The sequence below is a fragment of the Rhincodon typus genome, chromosome 2 (assembly GCF_021869965.1).
Source record: "Rhincodon typus isolate 14 chromosome 2, sRhiTyp1.1, whole genome shotgun sequence".
Lineage (NCBI taxonomy): Eukaryota > Metazoa > Chordata > Chondrichthyes > Orectolobiformes > Rhincodontidae > Rhincodon > Rhincodon typus.
In genome coordinates, this window is record NC_063333.1 from 32,360,890 (window position 1) to 32,376,464 (window position 15,575).

The 15,575-nt window shown below is 44.6% G+C and overlaps 1 protein-coding gene across 3 annotated transcripts in view; it reads right to left on the reverse strand.

The window, feature by feature from the left end:
• The window catches only part of jcada (junctional cadherin 5 associated a), a 175,816-nt gene that overhangs the window by 133,102 nt on the left and 27,139 nt on the right, over positions 1-15,575 (reverse strand). The window contains exon 1 of one of the 3 annotated variants that reach the window (XM_048618527.1): positions 1,907-1,990. The exons of the other annotated variants lie outside the window; for them this stretch is intronic. The gene's annotated coding sequence lies outside the window, so the exon portion shown is untranslated. Of the gene's footprint in view, positions 1-1,906; positions 1,991-15,575 lie in introns of those variants that run through there. 3 annotated transcript variants of the gene reach the window in all.

Below are 15,575 nucleotides of genomic sequence, written 5' to 3' on the forward strand. Positions count from 1 at the left end.
ACATAGCTGCACTTATTAGCATGCAATAAAGCCTTTTGTTATCCCAGAACAGTGCATTTTCTGTAGATAGTCTGTGGTGGTGTATCCTTGATCACTATTCATTTAATGGATCCAAGATAAAGCTGGTACAATTACAGCATTTAAAAGGCATCTGGATGGGTATATAATTAGGGAGGGTTTAGAGGGATATGGGCCAAATGCTGGCAAATCGGGCTAGATTTATTGAGGATATCTGGTCGGCATGGATGAGTTGGACCGAAGGGTCTGTTTCCGTGCTGTACGTCTCTATGACTCTATGGCAGAGAGTAAGGATGATTGGTGCAGCGAGCTTTCTCAAACAACTCTTACCCTGTACCACCTACTGGTACAGGAAGCAATTACCACAAAGTGCGAGCAGTGGTCATCTGGGAAAATACCACACAGTTGTAATGGTGCAGATAGTGACCACACCAAGAGATAAAGGAATCTGGAATAACAAGAAGAAAATGTTCTAAAAATGAAAGAAATCAGTTTACCACTTTAAGAGCAAACTGCTTACAGAAGAGATAGTCAGTGAGCAGCTGAAATGCGATCACTGACCAGGAGACACAGTAGCAGCTATGGAAGTGCAGTTGATTGGAAACTGCTGGATCTTGTTGACTACGAGATCCTTGATTGGGGTTTGTTAACCTGGGCCAATCAGGAAACCCTGGCTGACCAATATAACCAGGAGAGTTGCCATGGCTAAGTCTGTGCCCGGATGTCTCTGGACAAGGAGCACAGGGTGTGCATTGGTGCTCTCGATGCCTTTCGGGGGAAGTGGGCACCACGGGGTGTAGAGTGCTTTGTTTCCCCCACAAACTCTATTTTGATTTGATCCCTACCCTCCCCCTTACTTTTTCTTTCACACAGGCATTGCCCCTACAGGTCACATGGGTGTTTCTCCTGATGGTGGTATGTTAATAAAGTTATTTGCACAAAAAAAATGCAGAGTGTATGTTTGTTTTTAAATCGCAATGCGAAGTTGATTGTGCTAGTTAAAATGTAACTCTTCCCTGGTGCTTATTGTTCTCTTACATATTTTCATGTGCTGTTTCTCTTAGCAATAAAAAGACACGTTTTTATTAAAAAAAAAATGAGTAACCAGCTGGTGGCCTTCATATGGTACTGGCTGCTCCCTTTGCTCTCTCTTCACTGACATCCAGAGAACGTTGGTTCACTTCACAAAAAGACACACTGGGTCGCGGCACAGGTTCTGAATCTCCCTACTGAGGAGGGTGGTCAGTTGCTTGTATACATTCGCAACCAGGTGGCAATTTTTCGCCTTTAGACATTGCAGCGATAATCTTTACATTGAGCCTCCTCCTCGGTGATGCCTATTTTTTCCGCCAGATGCATAATCTTAACTAAGACACACAGCTCCCTGTTTATCGACCGTGAGGGTTTGGATTTCGCCCTCAGGACGCTGCCTGTCTTTTACCAGGAACCTGATCATTGCCTGGGACATGGTCAACTCGCATCGCCCCTACCATCCGGCAGGAGAAGCGGCTATCGTCAGGGAGTCACTGCTCTGGAATCCGCACCTCCGTAGTCGTAGGTTCGAGTGGCTGTCGGAGCGAAGGGCGGTGGCTGCGGGGGTGACCAGAGTCGGGGACATGCTGGGTGTCAGGGGGACCTGGGCTGGATGCTGCTGCAGGAATTGGCACGCAGGGCCGCAGCAGGCGCCCGGTTCGTGGGCACTGCCATCCACCGCCTCAAACGGCAGTTCTCGGACCCGACACTGTGCTCCAGTTGGAGGGTGCTCAGGTGTGCGGTGGGATCCCGCCTGCGCGTACCCCTGCTCGGACGGAATTTCACATCGGCCCCAGGATTCCGTACCTCCCCCGGGAGCCTGTGCCCCACAACCTCCGGAATGTCAGTTTTGTACCTTTTTAAAGTTGTAAAACAGCACACTATCCGCCTCTTCTCCTTCACCCATCACCCAGACACGCCTTGGCATGACCATTTACCACCAGGATCCCCAGTGGGGGGCTCTCTATGTGGGAGTCCTCTCTCTTTGCCTCAGGGATCTGGGGTGGAGGGTGTTGCACGCAGCAGTCCCATGTAACTGCAGATTGTGGTGGTTCATGGGCTCCCAGCCCACTGTCTGTTTTGCGGAGGTGTGGAGTCCATGGACCATGCATATATTGGGTGCGGGCATTTGCACTCCCTTTTTAGTTATCTGCAGGATCTTCTTTGATTTTCATTGCACTTCAGCCCCATGCTCCTGATCTTTGGACACCCAGTGCAGAGGGGCACGGGCAGGTTGGAGGATCTCCTCATGGGTCTGCACCAGCCGCTGGAGGTAAACATGCAGGTACAGCAGGCGATAAAGAAGGCAAATGGTATGTTGGCCTTCATTGTGGGATGTTTGGAGTACAGGAGCAGGGATGTGTTGTTGCAGTTATACCGGGCCTTGGTGAGACCACACCTGGAAATATTATGTGCAATTTCGGTCTCCTTTTCTGAGGAAAAATGCTCTTGCACCCGAGGGAGTGCAGTGAAGGTTTACCAGGCTGCTTCCGGGGATGGCGGGTCTGAAATATGAGGAGAGATTGACTGAGTTAGGATTGTTTTCACTGGAGTTCAGACAAATGAGGGGGGGATCTCATAGAGACTTATAAAATTCTAACAGGACTGGAAAGGGTAGATGCAGGGAGGATGTTCCCGATGGTGGATGTGTGCAGAACCAGGAGTCACAGTATGAGGATTCGGGGTAGATGACATTGAATGTATTCAAGAGTCGACTAGATATAGCACATGGGGTGAATGGGATCAAAGGTTATGGGGAGAAAGCAGGATTAGGCTATTGAGATGGACGATCAGTCATGACCATGAAGAATGGCGCAGCAGGCTCGAAGGGCCGAGTGGCCTCCTCCTGCTCCAATCTTCTACGTTTCTACGTTTCTATGCCTATTTTACTTACAAAGGCGTAGGAAAACTCCATCATGAATGCAGAAGATGGAAAAGACTATAAAATGCAGGTAGTCACCATTTTGATCTTTAAAAAAGGTACTAACATCAGAAAATGGCAGGAAAGCCCGGTGTAAGGTACAGGGATTAAAGAGAAAGAGATTTCAAAAGCTTGACAGCAATAAATTATAGCTATAATTTAAATTCTACTTTAATTTAAAAGCTTATTGCAGAATTCAATTCAATATTGCGGAAACACACGGATGAATCTTATTTTTTTAGCTAAATGCTGTTTGAGACAAGCTTTTCAGAGGGATTTTTTTTGCCATTGAACTGAGCAGGTTTCTGCACTTTTTCTTACTAAATTCACTTCATTCGATACCTACGCTGCCTCTTGGCGTTCCTCACATCCAATTCCAGCCCTATTTTGCCACACGCTGTTCCCAGAACAACTTGCTAGAGCCAGGATATCCTGGAATTAACCGGCACTATGTGCACAGGCAGCACATTTAAGAGCCACTTGTGTGCTTGGAAAAGTGCTGTCATTTGGAGCTGCCCTGCATTACTTCTAACATTTCCCCCTGGACATGGTGGATGGGCATTTTCAGATCATAAGAGAAAGCTTTCAGTTGTTTGAATTCTAATTGCCAGAATCAGGGCATCAATCATTTACAAATGGACTATTTTAACTTAAAGGCTATTATCTGAATCTGACTGTAAAACTGAACTTGGAAAGGGTGAATTCCCATTTTGAACCAAATATCCAGCAGTGTCCTTATTTTCCTCAGCTGAAGGGTTGTGCTTGGGGATGGAGCTTGAGTGTACAGAGGCAGGCACTCCTCTTCCCACAGGACCAGCAGTAAATGTGCTAACACAGGATTGTGCCAGCCTGGCCTAGGTTGCCAGCTGGGTTAAAGCAGTCTCAGCTGTCTGGAGGAATGCCTGGCATTGTAAGAAGAGAAGCAATGACTTTCTCCAGTCTGCCAGTGTAAATGCTAGCAACCTTCTCTCTGATTACTCACACTCGCTCTGTCTCTGCTTTTGCAACCACATTCTACTAAAGCTCGCTCTACCACAGTCGCTGCTGCCTGCAACATCTTCCCCCACTTGGTCTCACCCACCCCAGACCCCCACCACCACACCCACATGCCCTCTACACTGCCTCACTCACTCAGGATACTCCCTCTGTGCCACCCATGTTCATCTCCATAAGTACCTGCCTCTCTCTCCTTTCAGGGGTGAACAGCCCAAGGTAGGACAAGTAGTGTCCAGATGGGTGATGGACTGCCCGACATTCGGCACCTTACCCCTTATGTGGAGAGCAGCCTGACTCTGACTGCCTTGAGTGGCTGACTGACTATGTCCAGCAAGGCAAGCCAGAAGTAATATGAGCCCCAGAGATAATAAGAACTGCAGATGCTGGCGTCAGAGGTAACACAGTGCGGAGCTGGAGGAACACAGCAGGCCAGGCAGCATCAGAAGAGCAGGAAAGTTGACGTTTCGGTTCAAGACCCTTCTTCAAAAATATGAGCCTGCTAGCTTTGGCTGAGGGGGCAAGATACTCAAAATGCAAGGCAGGGATGCTGTGAGCATCTACATAGGCTCAGAGTGAGTGAGTGTTCTGACAGTGAGTGAAGAACCTGGAGATGTAGCCTGGCCCAGCCCAAGAACTGGGTGGGTGTCCCTGAGCACACAGTGTTCTTGCTGCAGCATTGTAATGAGAGTTGCAAGTGCAGTCTGAGGTGTGGCTTTGAAGTGCAGAAGCAGTTCATAAGTTGATCGGGTATGTAGCATGAAGGATCCTAGAGGTTGATACATATTGGATGTCAATGTCTGTGGACATGGTGTGTGTGTGGCCATTGCCCATGGAGCATTCCCTAAGATGATTTTTCCCAGGGTAACAATGCCAACAATCTGGGATTGTTTATGTAATTGACATCATGCTAAATCTAATTTTGATCCAGGTGCCAAGGTAACTATCCCATCAGAGCAGTTAGCATGGCTGAAGTCATCTTATTTCATCTCTAATTCATCTTACCACATGGCATGGGTAGACTAACTGTCAGCATGGGTATACTGCACATTACACCACAATGCAATGCGCATAACCTGCTTCAGCTTTCTCTTTTGCACTGATGTGCTGGTCTCTTCCATCATTGAGGATGGGGATATTTATGGAGCCTCTTCCCCCAGCGAGTTGTTTAATTGTCCACCACCATTCATGACAGGATGTAATGGGAATGCAGAAATTAGATCTGATCCATTGGTTGTGAAAATCCTTGGCTCTGTTTATCACTTGCTTCCTATACTTTCTGGCATGCAAGTAGTTCTATTTTGTAGCTTCACCAGGTTAACACCTTAATTTTGGTTATGCCTGGTGCTGCTCCTGACATGCCCTCCTGCACTCTTCATTGAAACAACGTTGATTCCCTGGCTGGATGGTAATGGTAGAGTGGGGGATGTGTTGGACCATAAGGGTGCAGACTGTGAGGGAGTATGAATCTGCTGCTGCTGATGGCCCACTGTACCTCATGAATGCTCAGCTTGGAGTGGCTTGGTCTGTTCATCAATAGCACTACCTTCTCATCCAGACTCTTCAAACCCCTGCTGATTTTGAATACCTTTATTAAATCTCCTCTGAACATTCTCTTCATCAAAGACAGCTATATCAGATTCTCCAAGCTGTTGAAATAATTGAAAGGAGCTGGTTAGCTCAGTTGGTTGAATGGCTGGCTTGGAATGCCAACAGCATGGGTTCAATTCCTACACCAACTGGGATTACCATGAAAGACTCTCCTTTTCAGCCTCATCTAAGGTATGGTGACACTCAGGCTAAATTACCACCAGTCATCTCTCTCTAATGAGAGAGCAGGCCTGTGAGGTCTGGCGACTTTACCTTTACATAACTGAAGTTCATCATCCCAGAATTATCCTTGTAAACCTCCTCTGCAACGTTCCTAAAGTGTGGCTCCCAGAACGGGATATAATACTCCAGTTGAGACTTAGGCAGCATTTTTTAATAGCTAATGTTGATAACAAATGATGAGCTCGCCTGGATCAGGCTTTGAGCTGGGAATTTGCTGGAGATGACAGTGAAATATCTGATATTTCTGCTGCTAAAGATTGAAAGTGGTATGACCATGTGAAAGCGAATGGCTGCAAGAATGGACCAATGCCTTTCCAAAGGCTGTCCAGAGGTCAGTAAATAAATTAGTGGATGGCAAAACAAATACTCAGGCAGAAAACTGTCTGAGGATAAGTGATGGAGCACAACAGCAGTGACAAACATTGCTTAAACACTCTCAAAGTGAAGTGTTACTGCAGTGAAAAGCAATCATCCAAAGACTGAAACAATAAAGCTTCCTTCACTCCAACCTGTTTTTCTAATCAACCTGTTCCGAGATATTATTACACACCTCTGGGGCAGGTGGGCCTTCAAGCGCAGCTCCGAATGCTTTCAGTTAATTAAATCCAACACCTCTCCTTTTCTGTTGTGTGTTTGACATATTGGAATGAGAAAGGCTGCTGAATTACTGATTTCGATCAGCAAACTGCTAACTTCAATCACTGAAAAGGGTCTCTTAGGACCCTTTCACTGTCAGCGATCTCCTTGAAGGGAAAGAAAGAAAATAGGAATAAACTGTTTTTTTTAAAACATCATTTCAGGCCCAATGATACCATCAGCCCCCATCTCAGATGGACATGTCTTAGATTCAGTACTTTGAATCTTATGTTTTATCAGCTAAGTGTGAGTTGCATTGGGTTTTTTCAAAGGATTTCCACAAGACCAAATGGGTTTTCTGGCCGTATCTAATCAAACTCATTAACTATCTACAACGGTCCTTTGGCATCCATCACATCTAATTCCAGCCCCATATTACCACACAGCATTCCCAGAAAACCTTGCCACTCAGCAAATATCTGCTCAATGACCAATAATGCTCAATGGGGTGGCATGGTGGCTGAGTGGTTAGCATTGTTGCCTCACAGCACCAAGGACCCTAGTTCGATTCTAGCCTTGGGAAACTGTCTGAGTGGAGTTTGCTCATTCTCCCTGTGTCTGCTTACGTTTCCTCCCACAGTGCAAAGATGTGCAGGTTAGGTAGATTAGCCATGCTAAATTGCCCTGTAGTGTTTAGGGCACAAAATGCAGGGATAGGGTAGGGGGTGGCTCTTTGGAGGGTTGGTGTGGACTTGATGGGCTGAATGGCCTGTTTCCACACTGTAAGGATTTTATGATTTTTTAGCATTCATTGTGACTGCACCATATTTAAAAGGCCACTGTGCACCTGAACGAGGGCTGGCATTCTGATACCACACTGCTCATTGACTGATAGAATCTGAAGATGTTGGGGATGATGGCACCATGAATCTCTGACAGGAACTTGGAGGTCCTAGCCAACAGGTTGGTGTAAAGAAAAGGAGTCCTCCTTCCGGAGGCCATACCACCGGGTTTCCCCGTTGGGCCAGTGCAGTCTTCTGTCAGTGGAGGAATGGCAGTGGTGCCATAAGAAAGTCAACGACATTCACTGCTATGCCAGTGTAAGTGCTACACTCTGCTTCATCACACTCACTCTATCTCTGAGTCCTGAACCACTTTCCACAAAGGCTCATGCTCTGCCTCTCTTTCTATTACCTGCAACATTGCCACTCTTCCCCCACACCATTAACCCTCCATAGTTTTTGCTCTACCTCCTCACTCCCTCAGATCACCACACCAGCTTTTGCCCACCTGCACCAGCACTAATAACCATACCACTTCCTTTCGTTTCACTCAACCCCTCCCTTTCTCTCGTTACAGGAGAAGTCAGCCCGTAACAAGGCAGAGAGAGCCTGTACCGGTGGAGAAGGCACTGGATATGAGGCGAGATTCCTTCCCCTCACAAGAGAAGACTGGGTCCTGCAAGGATGCTGAGGCAGCCATGTCCCACCAGCTGAGTAAGTACCATTCTTCACTTGCCTGTAACTCTCACAGTTATCCTGCTGTCAGCATCATTCATTGTTCACCACTTCCATCCAGCAGCTGTGATTCCTTCTCTCTCTTTTGTCTTGCAGGCACCAGTGGGATGCCCACCATTGCTGAAGAGAAATGGCTAACCTCCACCAGATGCCACCTCCTTGACCTCCGAGGGTGAGAGTACTGATGCATTACAGGAAGCGTTAGGAAGGCTGCCTCCTGCACCTCCCACCAGCTCAGATACAGATACCTCAGGGGGAACATTAATCTGAGAGAGTGTGGGAGCACGATCTGGTGAACACCTCACTGTGACAGCTCTGCAGCTGTCTGTGGAAGAAACACTCCAGGCTGCTGGCTCTCAGAGGCCTGTTAGAGACCAGGCTCATCCCCAGGCCGGAGGGGGACCTGTGGTGTGCATAAGCCGGGACTTTGCCCCAATGCACAGGGAGGAGCAGCAGAGGCAAACGGCTAACTGGAATATGCTCTCATTGCTCAGAAGCTACAGGAGTGCAGTGAGTCATGTGACTGTCTGTCTGTCTCCATGGACAGGGTGGCAGTTACCATGGAGACCCAGGCCCCGCACCCTCAGTCTCTGCAGGAGAGGCTCACACATCTCCACTCGAGTGCCCACCCACTGAACCTCAGGTGGCACCCAGTGGAACGTGAAACCATACACAGCCCTCTCAGAATGCTCCACATAGGACACTGCAAATGTGGCCAGTTCCTCAACCTAAGAAAACCATAACCTTAAGACAATAAGAAATTGGACCAGGTTTGGCCCCTCAAGCCTGCTCCACCATTCAATTGGAATCATGGCTGATCCCACCTTCCTCATATCCACTTTCCTGCATTTTCCCCATAACCCTTGCTTCTCCTTCCGATCAAGAACAATGTATCTCAGCCTTTAATATACACAAGGACTCTGCTCCCACAGCTCTCTGTGGCAAGGAATTCCAAAGTCTTATAACCATCTGTGAAAAGAAATTACTCATCATCTCAGTCTTAAATTGGTGCCCTTTTATTTTGATACCCTACCCTCTGGTCCTTCACTCTCCCACAAGGAGAAACATCCTCTCAGCATTTACCATTTCAAGCCTCTTAAGAATCCTATATGTATCAATGAGATCTCCTCTCATTCCTCTAAATTCCAAAGAGTAGAGTCCCAACCGGTTTAGCCTGTATTCATAATACAATCCCTCCACACCAGGGATCATCTTAGTGAACCTTCTTTGAACAGCTTCCAATGAAATGATATCTTTCCTTAAATAAGGGGACCAAAATTGCTCCCAGCACACCTCGAGCCTGCCTGCTCTGTCCAACCTTTGAAACTTCAGGCCAAAGAAGGTCAATTTGCATCTGGCTTGTCTGGTCCATCCACACACAAATATGCCGTTACAGCTCCAGGGCCAACAGGTTCCAGGACTGAGCAGGCTCCTTCTACTCCAAGCTGTGGAATGAGGGAGTCCTCTGAGATTCAGTGGGAGGGAGAGAAAGAAGGAAATTTATTGAGGGCACTTTGATTGCACGGATGACAATGTAGTGTACATTATTTTGCTTCTTTTTTAATAAATGGCAGTACTTTCCCTTTCCACCTGGTTATTTGATCTCTCTGTGTGTCCCTGAATTGCATTTTTCCAGCATGAGGCATACTTCACGGCCACGCATGAGGTACCATGGTATAATGCTTGTTGTGGGAGCCTATTGCAGTATCTGGAATTAAGAGGAACAAGGCATATAGAGACCAATGGGTGCTGCTGATACCTCCGGCCTCCATTCTACAACGTCCCTTTTCTTTCTTGATCTATGTGTTGGAAAACATTGGTGCGAATGAGGTGGACAGTAACGTCTGGGGCAATGAAGTGAGACACAAACAATCGTCCAATGCATTAGGATGGCCAGGGTTTAGGGGCACTGCAGTTCTGTGTCCTGTACAGTACTTGAGTCTGTGTGTAATCTTCTTTTTGTTTAAAAAGCCCAAAGGTTTAGAGGAGATGTGAGCAAATCTTTTTATCCATCGAGTGGGAAGGGTGGTAGAGGCAGAAATCCTCATAACATTTACAAAGTATTTAGATGTGCACTTGTGATGCCAAAGCATATAAGGCTATGGGCCAAGTGCTGGGAAATGGGATTAGAATAGTCAGGTGGCTGTTTTTGACTGACATGGATGGGATGGATCAAAGGGCCTTTTCTGTGCTATAGATCTCGATGATTCTACAACTGTGTATGTGTGATTATTTGCTGCACGTGCAGTGTATTTGCTGTATAATCTGCTGGCATCTGGTACAGGCGTGAGGTTGATGTGACAAGATGTCCACATCCTTGACTGAGGACTATTGACCAGCAAGGCACACTGCCTGGTGTGTGGCCGCTCGAATTGGCACAGTGACAAAATGGATGCTACGATCATGCAGGTAGACGCTTAGTGAGCAAGGGCTAGGAGAGAAAGTTATCAGCTCTGAGGTGCAGCCTGGCCCAATCTGTGAGTGTCTGTGCAGCAGCCTTCACAAAGCGACTTGCTGTGCATCCTACAATGCAAGTCTCTGTTTCCAGCGGGCACTGCCAGCGTATCAGAAAGGTACCATGCTGGTCGTATAAGGTTGGTAAATGCTGGATGCCAATGTCTGTGGATGAATGTTGCGAGTGGCTAGTGCCCATCAATTGTGCCCTGCAACATGGACATCCTTCAAAGCAAGAATATATCAGCTCTGGTTGTCATGTTGAATTTTCTCAACATCAGGTTTGTTTGCTGCATTTGATAAGATAAGTTGAATATTAATGAGGTGAGTAGGTTCATTAACAAAGTGTTTAAAAAGCAATAATGCCCCTTAATTGGCAACTCACCGCTGCCTAGGGAGAAACTTGTCACACCATTTGTTAAAACCATAAAAGATGGAGGAAGATGCTCCTGATGTCCAGATTGGCCTCAGCAGAATTCCCATCCTATTGTTCCACACATCCCGCCACAGTGCCCATCAATCAGACCCCTATAATATTCTATCCTTTGTCTCCAAGACAACCTCTGTATTAACTGAAAAAAAAAACAATTTCTTGGATAGTTGTGACATTTTTGTTCCCACAGTCTCTACTCACTGACCTTTCATCACTGAAATTTTGTTTATGTCAATTAGTGCACATTCAGGGCACTTTGCCAATGCTGGTGATCTATCTTGGGGAAGCAGCTGGTAGCCACATTACTGCCACACCATGACTGTGATCGTGGATTCCAAACATGCAAAACCACGTCCAGTATTCTCAGGGACTGGAGAAATATCCCATTGTGCCATGACCAACATCTAAAGCTAGAAGGATCACTCCATGAAGGGATAGTGTTTGCGAGTTACTCCTCTGAGCTGGTATTTCAACATGGGGAAATTTAAGTGTAAGGTGGATATTCTGATATATTTGTTACTGTATCAAGCAGAATTTCTCTGATTAGGAACTTATCCTCCAGCTCTATGCTCTGGTTTAAATGGTTGTTCAGCTGTGAACTTTCAAGGGACAACAAATTTTTTTAATGAGTTTGTTTAAAATTGTATTATATAATCGTTGGTTTCTAATATGAATGTGACGTTCAAAAATGTGAAATGCTAGCATGGCAGTCTGATTTTTAAAAGCACAAAGTTTGACAAGGTGCTGTTTAACTATTGTGTATAACCTAAATTAAATGCTTTCATGTTGATATTCCAACACACCTCTGAGTGCAGGAGAAAGGCTTCCTACACCATGCATGAAAATCCCTAAAATAATTTACATACTGCACGGAAACAGACCCTTCAGTCCATCCAGTCTACAGTCAACCATTATCCCAAACTAAACTAGTCCCACCTGCCTGCCCATTGCCTATATCCCGCTAAACATGGCTTATTTATGTACTTGTCCAAATGTCTTTTAAACATTGTAACTGTACCCACATTCACCACTTCCTCTGGAAGTTCGTTCCACACACAAATCACTCTCTTTGTGAAAAAAATTGCCCCTCCTCTTTTTTAAATCGTTCTTTTCTCACCTTAAAAATATGCCGTCTAGTCTTGATATCCCACTCCCTAGGGAAAAGACACCTGCCATTCACCTTATCTATACCTCTCATGATTTTATAAACCTCTATAAAGTCACCTGAAGGAAATGCATCACAAGTATGGCACTATGTTGTTCAAAATCTCCTATTTCATTAGGTTAGGTGACATGCAGACTTTAGGTATGGAGTGCAGCAGTGAATAGGAGATTAGTCCAAAATTAAGAAAAGTTTCTTTTTTATTGGCCACGATGGACAAAAATTATTTATAGCTACACTTGCCAGAAAAACTGAATAAAACTAGCTGACCACAAATAAGGGAAGACTTGCTCCCTAATGTTTAAGCATTAAGTTCTTTCATTTAACATTATGTTAAAATCTTTTGGAATGCATTTTGCTCCATGCCCATAAATTGCCAGAATGCAAGGTTTATTCCTCTCTCTTTCCAGCCCCCAACCCAACAATCCTCCATGCTTTGTCCTTCACATTGCCTTTTATATGCAATAGAAAGGAGTAAATAAAAAAGACTGGTTTATATTTTCAGCACTTCTGCAGCTCCTTTAGATTCATTCTTCAGGGAAATGATCTCGCATAAAAATTGAACAGCAGTAACCTCAGTGTCCTCTATAATGATTCAGACTTAGGTAATGCGCCTAATCAGCAGGTGATATAATGTTAATGTTATAAGCTGGATTTGTTCATTATATGCAATTTTCAAGCACAAGAATTACAATCTGGAAGTTCTGCTCAAAGTGTCAAAAGTCAGCATAACACAACATAGTAGAAGCTAGAAGAATGTATCCATCAAAATATTTTTTGAAATGCTTTTGTTATTTCTCACCTCTTGATAACTGGAAGGCTTTGTAAGCAGGGAATATCCTGATGTCATTGATAAAATCCTCTCAGATCATTCAATCCAAGTGACCAACATGTTGCTTTATTCATGATGGAAATGGGTGCTCCTGCCGGCTCCATTGCTCGCAACAATCTACATTCCTGTGTGATCTTACCCAACCACAACTACTGTACTATAACTGGGGCATCATCTGTTGCTTTGATTCAGATTTCAACGGAATAAACATTGGGTTTAACCTTTTCTTTCATGGTGTGTTTTGGTGCATTCAGCCTGTAATAGAATCTGCTGCTTCATCAGTAACATGACTATGTCCATGTCATGTGCACTACAGCTTGTACTTGTTGTCTTTTGCCAGCAGTTTGTAAGAGACGGGCGGACAGATTTGTAGAAACGTATGAAAGCATGGAACAGATAAAGGCCATTCGACCCATTTATTTTTGCAGACACTACCCCATTTATTTAACCTGTGAAGGAAAACTTCTTCCATATTTTTCACCTCTCCTTATTTCTTAATTAAAGAAAAAATTGTAAGTATTGTATGTATATAGCACCTTCTCTGAAGAAGAAGGGTCACTAGACCCAAACCATTAACTGTGATTTCTCTCCACAGATGCTGCCAGATCTGCTGAGTTTTTCCAGAAATCTCTGTATTTGGTTCTAATTTCCAGCATCCACAGTTCTTTCAGTTTTTTCATAGTGCTTTACATTGGCTGCAAGGTAGTTTTGGAACATACATCACTGTTGTAATGGTTGAGAAAAATTTAAGAGCATATCACCAGCATTATTCAAACATAACTGACTTTAAAAGTTTGTCACTTCACAACCAGTGATTTTACACTTGATTGAAAATAGAACTTGTACTGGCAGATTCATAAAAATGTCTTGTTATAATTCAAGGAAAACATATCTACTGTTGTGTGAAATTGACCAACTTGACACATGCCAGTTCACAATTCAGGTTTGCATACATCAACAGTTTGGGCTACACTTTTGCTACTTCTTCAGGTTATGTGTGGAGCTCCTCACCATCTCATGCAGATGATCAGAGGAACCAAACTAAAGATCTTTACTGGGAAATGAAAATTTTAAGAAGCCTGCCAACCCCAGAATTCCTTCATGGTTACCTTAGTTCATTCCGTGGATAGAAGCTCAAGTGATAACTGCAGAAAAAGAGCACGCTGATCCAATGAATATGAAGCATCAGATAGACATTGCTAAGTGTATCATGATGAGCTTCGCAGAGCTTTGAAACATGGCTCAGATGATCACCCCAAATTGAGGCCATATGTTGGAAAGATACTCATCTTTACAGGACAAACTAAGCTGAAAAACCAGTGCAACAGGAAGAGAGAAGACATACACTTCCAGATAGCACCCACAAAGCAAAACCTGCTCATTTCTCGACATATACCAGAAGAGATTGTAGCAATTTCTATGGCACCAGACCACTGACTGCTGAGCAGATCCTAAAAAAATTACCAAGATGTGTTTTACGAATCTTGGATGTCTTTAGCTGAACGTGATGTTAAGAAGCTGACAGTAGGGGACAAACTCAGCACCTTCTGAATCACTTTCTTGCTGCCCTCAAGTCAAGCCTGAACTACAAGATGCAGGATCTGGAAAAGAAGGGAATGGTCAGGAAAGTTACAATACTGACAGATTTGATTTGCTTCTTGATGGTAGTGAAAACTATCCCAGAAAACTGAGGGTGAGTATGAATCCAAAAGATTCAATAAAGGTTTGAAGAGATCTCATTGCCCCATGTCAACCATTAAAGAAATCTTGCTGTAACTAACTAATGCTAGGGTCTTTTCTGCCCTAGATATGAAGGATGGTTACTCGCAAGTGGAGTTCAATGAAGGTAGCTGTTTCTAATTATATCTTGGATGCCCTTTAGGAGTTTCAGACATGTCATTGGCATTTTCACAGATCCAGAAGGGTATCAACATGTTCAACACAAGTTAGTCAGCGATCATCCAGAAGTGGATAAAATTGTGGATGTTGAACCAAACTATGGATGTGGATACACAATGAAAGAAGCCATCACAGACCACAGTTATAATCTAGAGAGAGACAGAATGCATGAGAAAGCTTTCCAGTCTAACTTGAAGCAGAACTAGAAAAAATATGATTGGAGCTACCCGAAGTCTAGTATAAATGTCATGCATTGAGCAAGAAGATTTTGCATTGATCCTGAAGAGGTGACAGCTATGGTAGAGGCATAGTATCAACCAATTTGAAAACAATGCAATGATTTGTTGGACTTGGGAACTACCTAACAAAGCTCTTACCTAATTTGTTGGAAGAGCGTCAACCTCTATTCTAGCTCATAGAACATAGAACACAGAACAGTACAGCACAGTACAGGCCCTTCAGCCCACGATGTTGTGCCGACCTATTATCCTACTAAGATTAATCTACCCTGCATACCCTACATTTTACTATCCTCCATGTGCCTATCCAAGAGTTGCTTAAAAGTCTCCAAAGTATCTGACTCCGCTACCACTGCCGGCAGCGCATTCCACACGCCCACCACTCTCTGTGTAAAGAACCTACCTCTGACATCTCCCCTATACCTTCCTCCAATCACCTTAAAATTATGCTCCCTCGTAATAGTCATTTCCACCCTGGGAAAAAGTCTCTGACTATCCACTCTATCTATGCCTCTCATCACCTTGTACACCTCTATCAAGTCACTTCTTCTTCACACCAATGATAAAGCCCTAGTTCCCTCAACCTTTCCTCATAAGACCTGCCCTCCAGTCCAGGCAGCATCCTGGTAAATCTCCTCTGCACCCTCTCTAAAGCTTCCACATCTT